The sequence below is a fragment of the Peromyscus maniculatus genome, chromosome 12, assembly GCF_049852395.1.
Source record: "Peromyscus maniculatus bairdii isolate BWxNUB_F1_BW_parent chromosome 12, HU_Pman_BW_mat_3.1, whole genome shotgun sequence".
NCBI lineage: Eukaryota > Metazoa > Chordata > Mammalia > Rodentia > Cricetidae > Peromyscus > Peromyscus maniculatus.
In genome coordinates, this window is record NC_134863.1 from 41,480,934 (window position 1) to 41,502,153 (window position 21,220).

The following is a 21,220-nucleotide window of genomic DNA, read 5'->3' on the forward strand; positions in this document are numbered from 1 at the left end:
TTATACTTGTTATTCTTCTTAAGACTATCTGTGCTCCCGAGGTACATGTCATAGACAAAAAAACGCTCTTGGAAAAGCAGGTCTCTGCATGGGGATGGGGGTGGGGGTGGGGGCTGTTGGTCATTTGGAAAGATGTGCTGATGGAATGGGGCAGACATCTCTAGGGCTGCTCCCAGACCTACTCAGAATCCAAGGCTGTGCACCTCCTGTTTGCTCATAAGACAGGTGAGTTAAGTTCCTTGCTGGTTACAAAGGGTTGGGGAAGGGAATGAGTTACTTAAAGCCATTGATTCATTATTACCTCCTTTCATATTGACATAATATCAGAAGAGAATCACTCATCCACATAGGACTATGACATCATTTTCTTTTCTTTTTTTTAATTAAGAAAATCCTTCTATTCATTTCACATACCAATCAAAGATCACCCTCTTCCTTTCTCCTGCCCCCCCCCAGCTTTCCCCATCCCAAGCCATCCCCCATTTCCTCCTAGAAGAGAGGTAAGGCCTCCCATGGGGAGGTACATTTAGTAAAGGAAGTCCAACCCCCTCCCCCTGCCTCAAGGCCATGTGAGGTGTCCCATCATAGGTAGTGGGCTCCAAAAAGCCAGCTCATGCACCAGGCATGGATTCTGATCCGACTGCCAGGGGGCCCCTCAAGCAGATCAAGTTACACAACTGTCTTACTATGTAGAGGGCTTACTTATTGGAGCTTCTCTGTCCTAACTAGATGGTATGGATGGAAATAGGAAAACCTAAAATACTCATCTGACTAAATGAGCCAAATATTACTGCTGTGGCCCAAGTGTCTTTTCCCCCCAATTTAATGTAACTCTATATATGTGTGAGTGCTTGTGTGCATGTACACCACATGCTTACCTAGTTCCCAAGAAGGCCAGAAGAGGGCACAAGATTCACTGGAACTGGAGTTGAAGATCGTTGTGATCTGCCACACGAGTGCTGGGAGTTGAACCTGGGTCCTCTGAAAGAATATCATGTACTCTTAACCACTGAGACATATCTTTAGGCCCACAATTGATTTTTCTGTGCCAGTTTCAACCTATATGCTTTGGAGGGGATAAGCTTCAGATGGTGCCATCCTGTATTTTCCTTAGGAGTATTAGAAAGGGTTGGAAAACTGCTTTAAAATCCTTGTTAAATCCCAAGATTGAGGCTCACATGTTTTCGTTCTTACTATGGACAGCCTCTATTTAAACTGATTCCTATTTTTACTTTATCATTTCACAATGATAATTTATTTTTACCTCTTTAAGAGTGTCCAAGGACACCAATTGTAAGCTTGCTATGGACATGTTCCCAGAATCCTCACCTTTGAAATAAGACAGCATCACAACATTTGACTCAACTAAAGCACAGTGCTCACCATATCAAGCCCTGTTTTTACTCACTTAAAAAAAATCACTTGACTATGAAAGATCAGAACTCACAGGCTTTTACTGTTCTATGAAACCAGAGAGCAAAATGGCCTTAAAAGGAACACTCAACTGGGTTCAAGAACTCCTGTTTTACGTCAAATGCCATGACAAGCACTGGGGAGGAAAAGGTAAATGTTAGTCCATACAGAGAAGTAGAGATGCTTAGCAGACAGCTCTGACCAAAGTGGTAAGTGCTGTGACAGGGAATTCTGTCCTGTGACTTCAGTGTCAGCCGATTCCTGATCCGGTTCATCTCATCTGCCAGAGAAAATATCTATGCATGAGGAAATGTCACCTCTCTGCACCACTGGAAATGACTATGTATCAAGTTGTCACTTACTTAGATAATTTTACTAGGTATTGCCCAACTGATGGTATTGAGACACAACACGGACATTTTAAACATCCTTTAGGGTGCCCTTTGATTCATAGGCTCTGACATTCATGTTTGGTGTACTCAGCCACTTGTCTGCTCTGGTCTTCCAGTGAAGGACTGGGCAACTGATTTCCATGGGGCTTCACTACTAATGAAAAACCTCACCAACAATAACCTTACCACCCTCTCCCTTGCCCCACTCCACTCCCATGAAAATATTTGCTGGATACAAACTGAGCTGCTTGTAAGACTTGCTGAAAATAGTTGTATCCTTGATCTGCTTTTTTAATCTTAAGACCAAATCTTCTTGGTTTTTAGAGGTTTTTCTATTTTAGTTTTACCACTCAAAAGTAAGAGTCAGTTATATATTCTAATGCAGGAGGTCTCCGAATTTCAGAACTCTGAGGGACTGATAAAGGAAGAACTAGGGTATCTCACACACTTTCCTGTGTGGCTTGTCGGCTCCGTGTATACCTATAGCGTTAAGTTCACGCTTTGAACTAATGTTCAAAGCCATGCACATATTTCCTCCGTTGTCACTGTCTTCTAAACCACGGGGATCTTTTTTGGCTTTGCAGCTTGCCACCTTGCTCTTTTAGGATCTGACATCCCTACAGTTGCTGTAAAAAAAAAAAAAAAAAACCCACAGAGTCCACCCATTTCCTTTGCTTCAGCCCCATCTCTCAGTGGCTTTGATCGTGTACTATATTTGCTTGCCCAACTCTTTAAGGACCCACGCTAGGGACCCTCATGTGTGCTGTCACACCAGGGATCAGGCAATACTGCCTCATTAGACGTCACCCCAGAGGGAGGGACCACAGGGAAGGAGACCCTAGATATGGAAGGAAAAGCACAGTGGGATACTGGAAGCTTTTCAGGAGTATGTAGAACTCGTGTCTTTAGTTAAAAGCACGTGACACTTGGGTAAGGGTCAATGAATAACAATAGTTTTGTGATCTTAGGTGGTAATATTGTTTAACTTGCATTCTTGCTACAGACTTTACCTGCACAATGGTCTAAGGCTATGTGAATCTTACAGAATGGTGTCTCCTGAGTAAACTGCTTACTCCTCTGAACAGAGTCTAGGTAGGCTACTCATCTTAACTGTAAAGAGATGATGAGTACAGTTATCTCCATGGGGAATGTTTAAAAATACATAAAGCAAAATTACATCACCTTAAGTACACTGAGTTTAAGAGCAGGCTGCCAGCCTGCCAAGTTTTCCTTTGCCTTGGAGAATTAGATCAGTTATTGTGAGCACCAGCAAAGGTTTCTCTTGCAGGTGTATTTTGGTGATTTCATCTCAGACTTTGGATGGAGCTAAAGGAAATTGGTGCAGTGTGGCCAGAGGGGGGCAGCAGATCACCATGATTGATAGAAAGGCTTGCTGGAGGACTGCAGAACGCTCAGGTATCAGACCTGTGGAGCCTGGGCATTTGGATAGATGAAAACATATTGAAGTTTCTCTCTTTAGTGGCTCTTCTTTAACCTAGGAGCTCACACCCAGCATCAGAGAGGCGCTGGAACTGTTCCGCTAAAGAGTATGCCCCAGTTGGCAGGGTCTGTTAATAAGCCTGCATCTTTTCCATTTCTTCCTTATTTTAGCCACAGGATAGAGATGAACTGTGAGAGGAATTGGGATGTCATTTTTCTGTCTGCTTGGAATATGGGCAGCCAGAGGTCTTTCTGGATCTTCCTCTTTAAGACAGAACAATTATCATTTGTCCAGATTTAATGATGATGTTGATGAATTGGTGAAATATTTATTTGGCCATCAGGAAAGGGACCCACTTTATGTTCTTATGAATGGCTTCCTTTGCCATATTTTTAAAAGAGGTTTTCAATTCTAAGACACCCTTCAAAATGACCCCTTCACAATCCTACATCATCTAGCCCAGAATCACCATCTCCTCTTGAATGATAATTACTCTTCCACGCCATCTGCAGCTTGCTGACCTGTCTTTATTTACAATGAGTTCATTTAGGGCAGTGGACAAGGGCAGAGATCAAAAGTTGGAATGACTCTTGGGCCAGCTCAGTAGGTCTAGGTATGTCTCATGTACCCATTGGGGTCCACAGTAGATTCCAACCAGGTCTTTTAACCAATAAGTGGTTAATCATGATCACATGACACTGAAGACTAATTATTCTCCCATATTTCATTTGCCATCTCAGTTTTCCTTTTCAACATTCCGTAGGGTTAGGAAGGTTTCAAATGTACTTTGTTTCCTATGGTAAGGTAGGATCTGTGCCCCTTTACCATGGGCACACATGATGAGTAGACAGAAGCACACAGAACACTTCTGATCGAAGATTGAAGCTATGAGGATGCCTGTGAGTGTTTATTCCCTCAAGTGCTGATGTTTTTTTTAAGTCATTTACCTTTGTTTATTTTCTTTTTTTTTTAAATTTTATTTTACAATGCTATTCAGTTCTACATAACAGCCACAGATTCCCTTGTTCTCCCCCTTCCTGCTCCCTTCCTTTCCCCCCAGCCCACCCCCTATTCCCATCTCCTCCAGGGCAAAGCCTTCCCCGAGGACTGAGATCGACCTGATAGACTCAGTCCAGGCAGGTCCAGTCCCCTCCTCCCAGATTGAGCCAAGCGACCCTGCATAAGTCCCAGGTTTCAAACAGCTAACTCATGCAATGAGCCCAGGACCTGGTACCACTGCCTAGATGCCTCCCAAACAGATCAAGCCAACCAACTGTCCCACCTATTCAGAGGGCCTAATCCAGTTGGGGGCCCCTCAGCCTTTGGTTCATAGTTCATGTGTTTCCATTCGTTTGGCTATTTGTCCCTGTGCTTTATCCAACCTTGGTTTCAACAATTCTAGCTCATATAAACCCTCCTCTATCTCACTAATTAGACTCCCGGAGCTCCACCCGGGGCCTAGCCATGGATGTCTGCATCCAGATTCCTCAGTCCTTGGATGGGATTTCTGGTACAACTATTAGGGTGTTTGGCCATCCCATCACCAGAGTAGGTCAGTCCCAGCTGTCTCTCGACCACTGCCAGCAGTCTTTAGTGGGGGTATCTTTGTGGATTTCTGAAGTGCTGATGTTTTAACTGAGTCAGAACCTGCATGTTGGGGCTGATTGCTTAGCCATAAATGTAGGTTCCTTGCCATTTATTAGCTGATTGATTTTGGCTAGTTACTAAGTCTCTTGGTGCCTCAGTTTTCCCATCTGTAAAGGGAAGAGATGACAACATCATAATGTGAGAAGTCAATGAGTTGTTTTACCTAAAGAAGAACTTAGAATCTGGTTTAGGATTTCATAGGAACATGAGAAATAAACGCTCAAAGGTGAGATAAGACATCTATACCAGTCCTATGAGGTTTTTATTTTACCAGGGAAAGTTACTCTCAAGTGATGTTAATCTGGACACATATTCTTATTTGTTTCTTATGCTCAGTTTCCACCTGACGCTTCAGGATGTTTGTGATCTCTTATGCTGATAGAAACCTTTGAGAGAGGAGTTCTACATCAACAAAAACCTTATACAAAGAACATATTACAATAAACTCCAGCATAATTTATTTAACACATATTTATACAGTACTTACTATGTGCCACGGACTCTCTTAAACACTATGCAAATATTAGCTGACTTAATCTTCATTATAACGAAGTGAGAATTCTGGTTGAATTTCAATTAAGTGATTCGAGAAAAATCCTATAGCCCAGTGCTCGAGATTATAACCCTTCAATAAATATTTGTTGGAGGAACGAGTACCTGTGAGTGACTCAATCAATCAGTCTGTCTTGTTTGGCTATCAAAAAAGCAAACAACACACCAGGCTGTGATATTAAGTGGCCTAATATGTTCAGAGATGCTGAAAACACAGGTACTCTTTTATAGCTGTATTCAATTTGTACCAAGGTGCCCTACATAATTCTGTCTCCTAGACAATCACTTATTTTTATCATTTGTTTAGATCTTTAAATGCTGTAGACACTATAGTTTTGGTGACCTGCAAATGGTGCATTCAGCTTATCTTTAATATTTGGGTAGATGAGTCTAAATTTCCATTTTTGTCATTATTTAAGATTTGGAGTAAAAAGTATTATGGTTTTGATTAAAACATTAAGATTTGTTGAATTTCTTACTTACAATTTAAATTGTATCTTTTTGTTCTAATCTGAGAAAAATTTATATCACATTATTTAATTGGTCATCAGAGGTTAGTAAGTGCAATATTTTGTATTTATTTATCATAATTAAAAATATCCATAAGTACTAGTCAGTAATGGTTCGTACTTTTAATACCAGCACTTAGGAGGCAGAGACAAGTGGATCTCCGAGTTGGAGGCCAACCTGGTCTACATAGTGAGTTTCAGGACAGCCAGGGCTACACAGAGAAACTCTGTCTTGAAAAACTTGTGTGTGTGTGTGTGTGTGTGTGTGTGTGTGTGTGTGTGTGTGTGTATGTATGTATATATCCACAAGTTAATCTTGAAGAGTAAATTTCAGACACTATTTGGGATCAGTTAATAAGGTAAATGCCAGTTTTTCCATGAAGCTATTCTCTCTCTCTCTCTCTCTCTCTCTCTCTCTCTCTCTCTCTCTCTCTCTCTCTCTCTCTCTCTCTCTCTCTCTCTGTGTGTGTTTAGGTTTTTTGAGACAGAGTCTCAATCTCTAGCCCAGTTTGGCCTGGAATTCAAGATCCTTCGGCCTTATCATCTATATGACATTATAAAGCATGAGTTCCATCATCACAGACATTTTCCAAATGGATCTCTAGTAAGTTACTGAAGAATGCATATTCAAACCATTGAAAGATTTTTTTTGTCTATAACTCATGAATCATATATGTGTTCACAAACTATAGTGCTTAAATTTATGATTGTATTAATAGTAATTTACTTTTATAGGTTATTTTAAGCTTTTTGGAATTGTAATGTCAGATGTCCTGTTAAATACATGTACTAGGTTTTCAATAATTGCCTTATGGAAAAATATTTATGTATATACACATTTGAGTGAAATATTCCTATTTTTGGCATCCTGTCCTGATTTATAATCCAAGTCCTTAATCTGGGTAAATTTGGCCTCTTTCCAGGCATAACATGTTTGAATAAAATTCTGTAACAGCTTTTATTTCTGGCCAAACTTAAAACCTCTAAAGTAGTAGAGTTGCTTTTGTGTTCATAGAGCTTGAAAGACAATGAACCATTTTCTGCACAGAAATTATACTTAATTCTTTCTGAGACTCACAATAGTTCATTATTATAATTGTACTTTTATCACAGACTGACAAATATAAGTATTGTCTTTTCTTCTTCTTGTTTTAGTTTTTCTTAACACATTTCTTTCTTAAGGCCATTCATAAACTTTTACATTCAATTACATTCTTTAGCTTGCATATGATATACTTACACTGTCTTTGGATAAATGGTTGATGATTGTTTTCATAGCTGCATTATAGACTTTAGCATTGTTCAAAGAATCCAGAATTTAAATTTTGAAAAGTTCAAAACATTTTCTTCTCAGACATGCTTACAGATTTGTTCTTTTCTTCTTTTTTTCCCAACTGGGTCCATGATGGATGTCAGATGGGGATAAGGTCATGCATTTCTCTTACATGTGATCTAATTAATAGGAAGGTTTATGGGTAAAAAGCATACTGTGGGAAAGCTGCAGGGTCTTCTTGCTAGTACAGGCTTGTGGCAATGGATTGCATCTGCCAGTCAGAGCAGAATAAAAAGAGACATAAAAGTAAATATTTAAGTCTTACAAACAACTTTCTGTGGACTTGATCTCTTCACTAAATACATTGGCAAAGCATCTATGACATCATAGAAAAATGGTATTTGCATTGTTTAGTGCACAATGCATGTTCTAGTTTAAATTAATGCCACATAAAGTCATCATATTACTTGAACAAAAGTCTTATTAAACTGAAGCTGTCTTTTGCCACATGTAGTATAATTAAAATTTTTAGACATCATTTTTCACTTGGAAATTTGAGTTAATTAAAAACCAATTATTACAGACTTCCAAATAATATACTACATGATCTTGCATTTCTTATTTATTTGCCATTGTGTAGATGAGTGTTTTTTGAAAATCTTGCAAGTTAAATATATTATTAAAGTAGAAATTGAAAGAAAGTATTCAGAAATAAAGCAACAAGTATGCAAATGAATTAAAAATATAAAATGTTTAGTAAAGCATTACTTACAAAAATATTTGAAACAACTAAAACACCTCAAAATACAGTATGAAGAAATGGTTATCTTTTAATTCATGGGCTTAGAAACTTTTGTTCTTTTCTTTCCTTATAGACAGGATCCTTCTAGATATTCTGCACTGGCTTTGAACTCACAGTGCTCATGCCTCAGCCTCCCTCGTGCAGGAGGAACTCCCATTCCAAGCTAATTGAGACAAATTTAAGAAGAGGCTTTAAAAATACCAGCCATTTTCTCTAAAACAAGGAAAAGCACAACTGATAAAAATCAACCTTTAGGCTGTGTGGCAGTGGCTCATGCCTTTCATCCCAGCACGCAGGAGGCAGAGCCAGGCGGATCTCCGTGAGTTGGAGGCCAGCCTGATCTACAGAGCGAGATCCAGGACAGGCACCAAAACTACACAGAGAAACTCTGTCTCGAAAAACTAAAACAAACAAACAAACAAACAAACAAACAAACACAAACAAATAAATAAATCAACCCCTAGAAATCCAGCAGCACAAACAATAACATTTTTATAAATATTTTATTTTGTAAAAATAAACAGACCAGTGGGCATTACTCAGTGTGTCAACAGGATTACATCCCCTACCACGTATTGATTGATTTTTGTTATGAGTTGAGTTCACACTGTGTGTCAGGCTGTGAGACAGGTGCTTTGAGGATCTTATGGCAGTTCTTCTTCACAGGGCCTTCTTTTGAGTGATGAGGCATAGTATTAAGGGTGGATCCCCAGGGTGAATAGCTTCAGATAATTGTGAAGTTGAGAAATACAGGTAAATAATTCAAAGAGATGTCAATTATGTGCTGGAAGGAGGTAGGTATGCAGGTCAACTGCAGTTCGTTTTAAGTGGTAATACAGTTCAGTGCTCTGATTGAGAATGCTTCTTATAGTGGAGTCCGGACAAAGAGGTCTAGACAGTAGACTACCCAAGGATGACTCTTTTCTTCTATAGTCCCAAGCAGAGTATCTGTCTCCAATCATGTTAATCTGTGCCCAGAAAATAAGCTGATTTGTGCCATCCAGATGGAGAGGACTCATTGATAAGTCCTGAGTTGTAGCTGCAGAGCTTTGTCCCAAGGAACTCTTGAGGCCACCTTCTCCCAAAGGCAGCTAAAGCACTCATTGGGAGTCCACGGTTTCTAGGATGCTATTGCCATTCCTCCCCATTTATTGCCCTCTTCCTGGATGCCAGCTGTTATCTGAAGGCTCATACTGAGAGAGACATTGTTGCTGTGATGTCTAACCAGTTTAGGAACTCAGTAACAAAGTGTTTACATTAGGTTCTCTGCTGCAGACAGAAGCATACAAGTGAAGAAAAACTCAACACAGGTTTTGATTCTCCACTTAAGAATGGTCTCTGAAAATTGTTCAGTAACTCCATTTTGCATGTGAGTACAGAGAACATGGAGATGACTATAATTTCCCTGAAACCACACACCCACTGCTCGTCAGAGTCAGGATTTCCACCCAGAGCTGCATAGATTCACGTTGCTTGGTGATCTCAGTACCAGGGGTGCTGGTAAGTTTTCTTCATTTAAAAATGTTCCTTGATATTTTTCTAAATTGTATATGATGATACTTTTTTTCTTGAGCATGTAATGTTAAGAAAATGACCCAAAATGTTGTTGCTGTATGATCCAGAGATGAGAGAAAGGCTGTTTCTCCCATTAATGAGAAACATGTCCCTGTTTTTTTAAAAATATTTTTGTCACCTTGGTTTATGATTGTACCTGCCATCTTTTGCAGAAACGACCTAGAGACGGACTGAAACATTGTCCTATAAGTCTGACATTGTCTACTTGATTTAGTTTCATTAATACCCGTATGATCAGACTGTGCAAAAATTAGCATACTTTATTAACTAAACCAATTGAAGTAGAAACATAAAGCAAAAGAGCTAATAAAATATTTTAATAGATCCACTAATTAATGTCTTTGCATTTTCTCCTAGTTGTAGGGGTTGTGACACACAGCTTGCACAGGTGGAACAATTGTTCTAAGAATGTGCTACATTACCACCACACTGTTTAATTCCTATAAATTCCCAACAAGATTCCACTTAATTGTGGAAACTTGAATATATACAAAATCATATGTAATAATCATCTTTGGGTTAAGGGTGCTAGCCTCCTGGGAAAGGAAAGTTCAGGAATATGTTTATTCTTGAGTTGCTCTTTAGCCCTCTGAGGAAAAGATCTACTGGGCGGATGAGTAGACTATGTTATGGTGTTCTGTTCTTACATTTTTGCCCAATAAACCTTCCTGAAACAGCACACTTTAATGACCTTTCTTGATTCAAAACTAACATTGACATTAACACAGAGGAGCTGAGACAGAAAGTTGACAAAGTTCACGTTGCAGATCTGCCTTAAGCTCTGCCATAAGAAATCTATTTCCCGTCACTGCCATTCAAATTAGAAACATGTCTGTATCTCTGTAAACCTGTGTACTTGAGGGTATCATGTGGGTAGGGAAGGGTGAATTATAGTCATACTGTTTTCACAGGACAGGTCTTTACAGGGAAAGCTACATGGCATGCTAATTTGAGAGCTCCTATATATATTAAGATATCTCCATCTTGAGACATGTTTGGAATGAAACAGTTCAAAATCACACACAGGGCTGGTATTGGTTTGAATGTGTGTCCTTCTGAAATGCATACATTAGAACATTAGTGACAAGGTGATGGGCATAAGGTCTAGGGATTTGGGAAGTAATTAAGCTGAGACAGTTCTGTCCCTATGAATATGACCAAAATCAATGTAGGGGATGCTTCAGATTCCTGCCTGCCCCTTGCAACTCTTCTGTCATGTGATGAAGCAGTGTTGGACTCTTTTTTTCCCCCGTGGGACGCAGTAAGAGGCTGCCTTCTTGGAAACAAAGGGAAGTGCCTAGGGGGCACTAGTCTGTAGCACTTTCCTCTTGACATTGCCAGCCTTCAGAATGCTGGCAAAAATTTCTGCTATCTATAAATTATCCAGACTTGGGCATTTTGTTTTAGTGGCACGAACAGACTTACACAGATTTGGGAATCATATAAAATCTCAATTGTCTCATAAACCCCCCTCCCCAAATTTTGATTGGTTGAGCTTTATTAACAGAGGGGGTCAGTAGTGAGAAGATGTTTAAGTTATAGAAATGGAGGAGTGGTCAGAGACACAAAGCTTAGGCTGTCTCCTTAAAAGACTGAAATCCCAGCAGACTCCTGATTGGCAGCTGTTTTTGCTTAGTTCTTTTAGTACAGGAGGCTCAGGAGCTTGAAGGTCTCCAGCTGCTGTGAACGCTGGTAGAAGTCAATAACTTTCAATATTATAATGATTTTAAACTATTAGTTATTTTGGAGAAATGTCTAAACAGATCATTTTAGAATGTTTTACTTATGCCCATTAGTTGTAGAGTAATAACTGCACACTAATTAACCTATTGTATTGATGGTATTACATTTGATAAATGTTAATACTTTTCTATATTAAGTTCCATTGTGTATATCCTTGCTGTGTACAAAATGAAGGCAACTTTGAAGGGGGGATGGTGGTGGTTGACTAAGTGTAGTAGGAGGCCCAGGAATATTGTTATTTGTATGACTACGATGTTCCAGGAAACAGTGGATGAAATAGCTAAGGACAACCCCTAGATGATTGCTTGTAGGGATTAGTTAATGCCAGCAAACAGAACGTCTCAGAGAACTCAACTAATCAATAACAGGCACTGTGTTTTCAGTATGAATGTAACTGGAAATTCTGCTAGAGTGGTTGTGCTACAAAACATCCTTCCATATACATGTCATATAAAGAATAAGGACTGCCATTCAGCAGCAAAGAAAAACAGGCTCACTGGGCTCAGAGAAATGTTTTCAGGTTATAAACATCTGCAGCTAGGGTTTTCCTAGATATATTGAAAGAAAAATACCTGCCACAGACATGCAGCTGCAGTAACAGATGTGGAAATTATTATGCATTTTAACGTTTATTATAAAAGGACCAAATTTATTTTTGAATTGTATTGAAAATACTGACGTAAAGGCGCAATCATCTTAATAGGTGTTTGTAGGTGATACAGTCAGCATTGGTTGCAGACAAGGCCTGCAGATTACAAAGACATAGATTACGAACCAAACCCAAAGACAGGTTGCAAGAGGGCTAAGTCATTTCCTTTGCTTCTCTCATGACAGGGAACAGGGAGCTGAGTGCTGATCTCAGGAGCAAGACCAGAATGTTCTGTAGGTGAGTAACTAACTGAAAAAGTACGTGTGTCTGAGGGTGAGTTAAGCTTAAATTTCTGTATTAGTAGCAAAGCATTTTTAAAAAATTCTTCTTTGGGGTCTGTGAGGTGGTGTAGAGGTGCCTGTATGCAGACCTGATGACTTGAGATCTACCCCTGGATCCCAGAGGGTGACAAGAGAGAATTGACTACCTAGAGTTATCTCTTGACTCCTACATGGTTAGGTGGGTGTATGTGCTTGAATACACACACACACACACACACACACACACACACACACACACACACACACACACACAAATATCTCCTTTCAAAGAGCAATTATGTCCAGAGGGGGAACACGATGAGGGTGTGCTTCAAGATGGCACCTATATTTGGGAGAAGTTAGAAGGTGAGCAGCAATATGTTCTGAGGCAGCCAATTGGAAGAAAGTGGATTGGGAGTATGAGAAAGTCATTCTCGGGACAGGGGGAATATACAGAGAAAAGTCTAGGCAGCTAATGTGGAAGAATCAGTTGTGGGTGAAAAGAAAGTTGAGGGTGTTTCTGGCACTGCAGTGAGCAGGGTATGTTGGAATGCTCATTTCCACATGAGCAATTCGCGAAATGACATCATTTATACTTCTGGTTGTGCAAGAAATGTGAAAGCTGCCGAAGTCAAAATGGAGATGCTTGGGACAGCTCTATCACAAAAATGTCCTTATATCTGGGAGGTTGTGAGGGAATGATTCTTCCACCTGATTGCCCTGTGAAGTCATAGTCGAATCAGGGACTGCTATGCACCAATGTATAGAGGCTACTGTCATCTTATGCCAAGTAACTCTACAAGGACGTCTGCCTAGCAACCATTTGTTCAACTCTGGGCTTGTGCCACAGTTTGCTGTCAATCATTGTGAAAACTATTCTCACTTTAAAATATTGGACACAGTCTCCTCAAATTCTGTTTTTACAAACTTCCTCTTGTGCAACATGGCTTGGCAGTTAAGTGTACTTGCCACTAAGCTTAGTAATCCAGCTTTGCTCCCTAGGGCCTACACGGTAGAAGGCAAGGACTGACTCCTAAAGTCGTTCTCTGACTTCCACGTGTATGCACTGGGGCAAGCCTGTGTGTAAAAGTAAGTTAATTAATTAATTAATTATTAATTAAAAGAACCCATCTCTCAGAGGATTTGAACATGCCCATGGTTTGCTACGGCCATGCAACCACGTCATAACATTCTACTCTGTCCAGATAGATACTATTCTTTGGAGCACCTTTCTCTAACTCTTCAAAACATAGTTGTTAGGTGTGTTTGTGTGCATGTGCACACACACACGTGTACCTGGAACAAAGGATTTCAAATCTGACTTCCAGGCACTTCTGGGAGGAGAGAAGGAAAACCCAGTGGGGCCTGTCTCCCTGGATTGGAAATGAATAAATTGAATTTTAAGGTGTAAACAATCAATATTCCACAATCAACGGTGCACATTTAATCATTCCCCATTTTGTTTTTCTTTATAAATACTTATTTAATCCCTCCCAGATGTTATCATACATAATTAACTGAACTGAAGGTATTTCTGCCAACAATTGCATCAAGATTCTGTGGCTGGAGGGTACAGTGGGTAATCAGCATTTTTATAGAATGATTCCAGAAAAGCTTTCATTTCTGTTGACATGAGGCTGGCATAATGTATGCCTTCAAGTTGTCATTATTTTTGAATTAATAAGATAGTTTATAAGCGTCTTACCCATTTTAGTCAAGATGTAATTCTTTATCCAACTAATGAGGAATTGTTAACACATAAGTAACATTCCAAGAGTGTGCCTTGCCCAGTCTAGTAATTCAAATACTTATCCAATTGGTGATAAAATAAAAATCTAAATTCAAGAGCACTTCTGTGTCCTTTCTCAATGGAAGGTATAACATAAAGTAAATTAAGACCCAATATAATTTATTGGATTTTTAAAAGCTTTATGCACTTTTCCTAAAAAATGCCCTGAAGCATTAACAATAAAATTAACTTAAGCATCTGCATCTACTTATTGCAATAATGATCTACTCAAATGGAAATCAAGAGTGTACAACTCAAGCAATATGCTCAGTTATCCTTGGAACATTGAAGGGTGCATTAAAGATATATAGTTATTTTAATTAGGAAGAGTGACAATTTTTCTAATGCCCCCCCTTTTAAAAAAGAACATGTTTTGCACTTCACTCTATAAAGCAGCCAGCAAAGCAGGCTAATGTGTGTCAGTGGTGGTATAGAAATTGTAACTCAACTTGGAATGTGAATGCTCTTGCTTCCTGTCTGCCCCTGCCATGACCACACATGCAAGAGCAAAATGTAACCCTTTCCTCAAGGAGAAGAAAAGTTTATTCATGAGTCAGATTTGAGTGCCATGGCTGGAGAACTTTGATTCAAGTTACCCAGATAGTGTATTTCAATGTGGAAGCAATTTCATGAAGTATTTCTAGGTACATAGCAAAAGTAAGTTATGAGGCATTTTTCAAATACATTGGCAGGAATATCTGGTAGATTGGTTATGGCCAAGTGGGGAAATCTCTGCTATGAGTTTCAGATACCATCTGTTGACAGTCTTGGTTTTCAGTTTGGTTTTGTGCCTACTAAACTAATACAATCCAAAAAGCTTTAACTGGTAGTGAAAAGGAATTGGACAACAAATGGTTACCAAAGGAGCTAGAACCAACCTAAGATAATTTTCACTTTGAAGTTGCAATATCCAAACTCTCTACAATAAAGCAGTAATCAGACAATCTTTAGAATTGTTAATATAAGTGTTTTTATTGTCTATAAATTTCAGTTCTCGCATACACCAGCAATCCTCCACTGAATAGCCACATGGGTCTCATGCAGCTCCTGTACAAGCCTACTCTCTGTGGGACTCACGTATTTGTTGTTCCATTCACTGGGACTTCTGATAGGTCAATTAGTGGATCCTGTACATTTATGTTTCCTTTATTTAGAAAAAGATAAGAAGAATATATATATAAAACACAACTTATGTGGGAACAAAAGGAGTTCTGAAAGTTTTATGTACCTGCTTTTCTTTCTTGTACAGGGATCTCTTTTGTGGCCAATGGAGTGAAAACGTTGACTTGACAGTTAAAGATAATTAAATCCCTTCTGGCTAAAACAGCCTCTTAGATAAATATTCAATCTGCCCAAAGTTCACATTGCTTGTGTAGGCTGGTGCTTTTCTTACAAATAGTTCTGCAGTCCTGCAGTGTGCCACCCCTGTCCTTGCCAGGACGGTGGCAGGTGAACACTAATGAACTGTCCCTGTGATGGGTGGGAATTGGAAACTGGGAGCTGGGGAATGCCCCAGTCCTTTGACTGTCCTGGGCCAGTGTGTGCATCCTTTCCTCTCTGCGCTGAGCCTTCTGCCTGGCTGCTTTTATGGCTTTCACATTTTGCAAGCACGGGCTGCACAGCTCTGTGCTGTTGGGCTGCTCTTGTGACTTCTTCCTTCTTCATCTCTGTTGTGTTCATGATGCAAGGGTCAGAGGTTTGGCTAGTACTCATTTAACCCCAGCTGGGCAGCCAGCTATCAGGCTGCCATCCCAGATATTCACTGTGGGTCAGGCACTTAGTGATTACTTGCATGGCACATAGGCCATGGGAAACACAGGCTACTATCTCAGGCCATTTGCCCTTTTATTCCACCATAATCACCTCAAATTTTAAGGTTGATTTGTTCCAGCTTTTCAGAGTTCCAACTAGCACCATTTACTCTTAACTAACTTGGGATGTCTATGGCCCCTCTTGACTCTGATCCAAAGCACTTTGTACCCTTTCCTCTACCATGCTGTTTTCCTCTTATTTCTCACTGCAAAGAAGCAGCCATTCATAGAGGGGACATGTGAGGGAAGGGGAGACATAGATGATCAATTCTTTGTAATCTTAAATCAAGTTCAAGTCTCAGCCCTAGTTCTCAAGGCTGGTTGAGTGACACAACATCAGATCAAAGGGTTGGGGTACATATGGGATCCTCAGAGATCAGGAAAAGTGGATCTGTCACAAGATCCTAGTCCATAACTTCACAGTGTCAACAACAAGATGTACAATTGCCCCCAAAACTGTTTACCTCTTCAGCTGAGAAATGCAAATCAGCTGAAAGCTCTTGTTGCCTTCTTATGATTAACCATTTGTGGTGAGGATGGAAAAGGAATTGTCTTAGGGTTTCTATTGCTGTGAAGAGACACCATGACCATGGAAACTCTTATAAAGGAAAACATTTAATTGGAGCTGGCTTATAGTTCAGAGGTTCAGTCCATTATCATGGCAAGAAGCATGGTGGCATGCAGGCAGATGTGGTGCTGGGAAGATAGCTGAGAGTTCTACATCTGGATTTTCAGATAGCAGGAAGAGAAAGTGAGCCTTTGGGCCTGGCTTAAATCTCTGAAATCCCACCCCAGTGGCATACTTCCTCCAACAAGGCCACATTTGTTCTAACAAGGCCACACCTCCTAATAGTGCCACTCTCTATGAACCTATGGGGATCATTTTCATTCAAATCACCACAGGAACCAATTATTTTACTTTGATTACATTCTTAGGTAACAATTGTGTTAATTTGTCAGGGTCACCATCACAAAACCCCATGGACTGCATGAACTCAAATTAGAACTGTATTTCCTCATGACTCTGGATGTTTGAAGGCCAAGGTCAAGGAGAGGCAGGTTAGGTGTCTTCTGAGGCTGTTCTTGTTGACTTGCACATGATCTCTTCTGTGTGAAGTCATTCCTGATGTCTCGTCCTCTGTAGAGGATGCACGTCTGTAGTGGGCAGCCATTCCAGCTTTGACCTCAACCCCCATTGAGGCTTCAGTAAGGGTCATGCCTACAAGGCTGGGCTGAGAGAGGATGCTGAAGACCCCATATCCGGATGCGTGGGCTCTCTTTGTTCCTGGACCCAGGACACTGAAGGTAGACTGAGCAAAGTTCTCCAGAGAACACCACCGGACTGCGCTACACCTTTCCCATACCCTGTAACCTATCCCTTGACTTGTAAGTTACCCCACAAAATAAACCTCCCTTTTAACTATGTGGAGTGGCCTTAATAATTTCATCAATACACATCATATTTGATTAGGACCCCTAGGGTGGTAAGTTTGCTAAAATTGATGAACTTTTAATAACACATTATTATCACCCAAAGTCTCTAGTTAGACTTGGATAGAATCTTGTTGTTGTGCATTCAATGGATTTGGGCAAACCGTATGATGTCATTGTTTTTCTCTGCTGAGTAGTATTCCATTGTGTATATGTGCCACAATTTATTTATCCATTCTTCAGTTGAAGGGCATCTAGGTTGTTTCCAGGTTTTGGCTATCACAAACAATGCTGATATGAACATAGCTGAGCAAGTGCTCTTGTGGTATGATTGAGCATTTCTTGGGTATATGCCCAGGAGTGGTATAGCTGGATCTTGGGGGAGATTGGATTTGGGCAAATGTCTAATGTCACATGTCTATCCTCATAACATGTCGAGTATTTTCACTGCCTAATGTATCTGTGTGCTCTGTTGGCCTCGCACCAACTCCTGGCACTAATCTTTTATGTTGTTGTCTTAGATTTAGATGTCAGGTAATTGTGTTCAGATGGAACATAGCCCACACTTATTAGCTTCTTTCAGTTACTAATTGAGATGGTTGGTCTTAATTGTCAACTTGACAGAATCTAGAATCACCTGGGAGATTTGCCTCTTGCCATTCCTGTGAGGGATTATCTTAATTAAATTAATTGAGGTGGGAATACCCTCCCACCACAAGTGGCACTATTCCCTGGCTTAGGCTTCCAGCCTGTATGAAATGGAGAAACCCAGGTAAGCATCAGCATGCATACACACACTGCTGTATGTTCTCTGTTATGAATGTGTGATTCTCTAAGAAATGACCCAATTGTCTTTCACCTTGCAGTCCTCTGAGCAGCACATGAACATTCTTGTTATTCCATGTGCTTGTCAACACATTATACCTTGTTCTGGATTTTGAGAAATCTAGTGTATTTGTGTTGGTATATCTTTGTTTTAGTTTGCATTTTTCTCATGACATTTGAAGTAGATTTTTTTTGGTTTATATGCTTATTTGCTATCTGCATATCTTCTTTAGTGAGTAAAATGCTAAGGCCTTTGGTCCAGTCTGTATTTTTGGATAATATCTAGTTATCATAAATGTCTTGGGTAAATATCATCTCCCTGTCTGTGGTATGTCTTTCTATCTTCTCATTCTCTTGGTAATTTATTTTGTATAACATAATTTTTAATTGTAATGAAATATAGCTTATTGGGAATGACATTCATGAATATTTGCTCTGGCTTTGTGTTTAAAATCATTGCCATTCCCAATGTCAACTAGGTTTTCTCCTGTGTTAAATTCTATGGAATTCTTGCATTTTAGATGTAGATCTGTGACTCTTTTGGAGCTAATTTTCATGCAAGTCATAGTCCAGAGTCACTGTTTTGTATGTGAACACCCATTGTTCCAGCACCATTTGCTGAAAAGATTGTCTTGTTTCTTTGTCAAAGATCAGTCAACTGTATTTGGATGGGTCTAGTCCTTTTCTTTCTATTCCCTTGCCTTGAACTATTTGCATTTTTTTTTCTTGAGACAGGGTTTCTCTGTGTAACAGCTCTGGCTGTCCTGAAACTCGCTTTGCAGACCAGGCTAGCCTCAAACTCACAGAGATCCACCTACCTCTGCCTACCGAGTGCTGGGATTAAAGGAATGCACCACCATCACCCAGTTTATTTGACAACATTTTTTAGTCAACACCACAGCAGTTTTTATGACTGTAGCTTCACAGTAAGACATTATGCACCAGCTTTTCTACTTTGTTTTTCCTAAATATTGTTAGCTTTTCTGGTTCTTTTGTTTCTCTGTATCAACTATGGAATCAATTTGCTGATATAAAAATGGAATTTCTTTTGTCCATTTTTGGATATTTTACTTGATGGAATTTTACTTGAACTTGCTTTGAATCTATGGTCAGTTTTGAGAACATGAACACCTTGATAATGAGTCTTTCTATCCATGCAGATTAAATGTCTATTTATTTAGTTCTCTATGTCTCTGTCTCTTCTTTCTGTGTATATATGTGCTTTGGAGACCAAAGGTGACATCAGGTCTATTCTTCAATCATTATTTTCTTTTTCTGAGACAAGGTCAGTCACTGAACTCAGAGCTTGATGATTTGATTAGATTGGTCTCAGGGATCCTTCTGATGGAAGGGATTGAACTCAGGTTCCCAGGCTGGTGTGGCAAGCACTTTGCTATATAAGCCATCTCCCTGGCCCTATTTAGTCATTAAATAATTTGTTCGTATCTTTATACTTTTCTCATATAAATCTTGTACATATTTGATTTACACCTTGGGATTTCATTTTTGGAGATGTTTATGTAAATTCTGGATTGCATTTAGTTTCCAATCTACTCATTCAGTACAAACATATAGGACGTAACTGAGTATGCTAAATTGACCTTGTATATTGAAACCTTGCTATTTTTGTTTTTAATTCTTGGGTGTTTTTCTAGTGTGTGTTGATTTTTTACATAGGCAGTCATGTCTTGTGAGGAAAGGACAATTTTGTTCCTTCCTTCCCTGCTTTTTCTTTGTTGTCCTTACTATGTTGTTGGAATTTCCAAGACCTTGAAAAATACTGAGGCGAAGATAGGCACCCTTGTCTGCGCCTGGTCTTAGTGGGGTTTCTCACCATTAAGTGTGCTGTTCACTTTAGTGTTTTGAGAATACTCTTTCTAAAGGAGAGGAGTGTCGCCTCTGTTGATAGCTTAGTGACTGGTTTCATCCTACAGGAGCATTAGACTCTGGCAAACATTTCTCTGCATATAGAGCTAAGATAATGTCTTTTTTTGTCCTATGGCTATTGATGTATTTACTTGGTTTACAAATGTTGAGACATACTTGCCTACTTGGAATAGCTTCCTGTGATTCAGTTTTTACTAAAGTTTACATACAGAAATATTTTTTGTATTCTTCACTCAAGTTTATTACTCTATGATATATTGAAAGTTACTTGACAAATCTTTCTGTGGGTAGGAAACAACACTAGGGTTTCTGTGCATGTTCACCCTACTTCTAGATCTGCTGTCTCTTATTTAAATAGAGAATCTGTAGCATTTTAGCACAGGTGGATTTCTGACTATTGTCTCTATCATCATCACCACTCTTTCTCACTGCCTAGATATACACAGATGGAACAGACCACTCCCGAAAGATGAACAGAAGAGCCGAATACTGACTTCTGCACAGTGGCTCCATCCATGGCAGCAGGATCACCACCCATATGAGGCTTGAGAATCTCTTCTTCACTTTGTTCTGAGTCAATTCAAGACCAACATTTCCTTTCTTCCCCACTCCTCTACTGGCCAGTCTGGCTGGCTTCTAAATATATAAGGCCACCACATACCGAAGAGCATGTTTTTTTGTATTCCTCAACTAAGGAGAGGGCAAGACAAGGTGACACCGTGAGGATCTGGCAACAGGGACTTAAAAGGTCCCAGACAGGAAACATTGCTAAAGAACAAAACAAAACAAAGCAAATCAGTGGATGCTGTACACCTCATTTTCAGTTTTGCCTCTACACTGGACGAAGTCAAATTCTTTCATTTTCGTGGGAGATTAATTAAGCTTTGAACTCAGGAAGGAGAACAAGAAAGAGGTTGGGCTTAAAGAATGAGATGAGTGAGTGTGAACACGAAAAGAACAATGAAAATGTAAGTGGAAAGAGACATCTGTTTCTTCCCCTTGTCTGTGCCTCTTAGTGCGCCCCCCTCTGACATCCCTTCCCCAGCTCTACAAACACATCAAGAGGCTGCTGCTTGGGAGACGCCACTTCAACAGGAGCTGTCTCTTTATCAGCCTCTCACTTATTTTCCTTGGTTTGGGAACACAGGGGGTATAATCTTCCAGGAGCAGTAGCCTATGCAATAACACACCTCTCCAGCCATTTGGCCTGTTTTCTATTTT

The 21,220-nt window shown here is 39.8% G+C and overlaps 1 long non-coding RNA gene across 1 annotated transcript; it reads left to right on the plus strand.

Moving 5' to 3' along the window:
- Window positions 1-9,405: 9,405 nt before the first annotated feature.
- LOC143268006 (uncharacterized) lies at window positions 9,406-20,571 on the plus strand. The gene is made up of 3 exons (XR_013043592.1): window positions 9,406-9,529; window positions 12,182-12,233; window positions 20,436-20,571. It is a non-coding gene; the product is annotated as an uncharacterized LOC143268006 (long non-coding RNA).
- The last annotated feature ends 649 nt before the right edge of the window (window positions 20,572-21,220 follow it).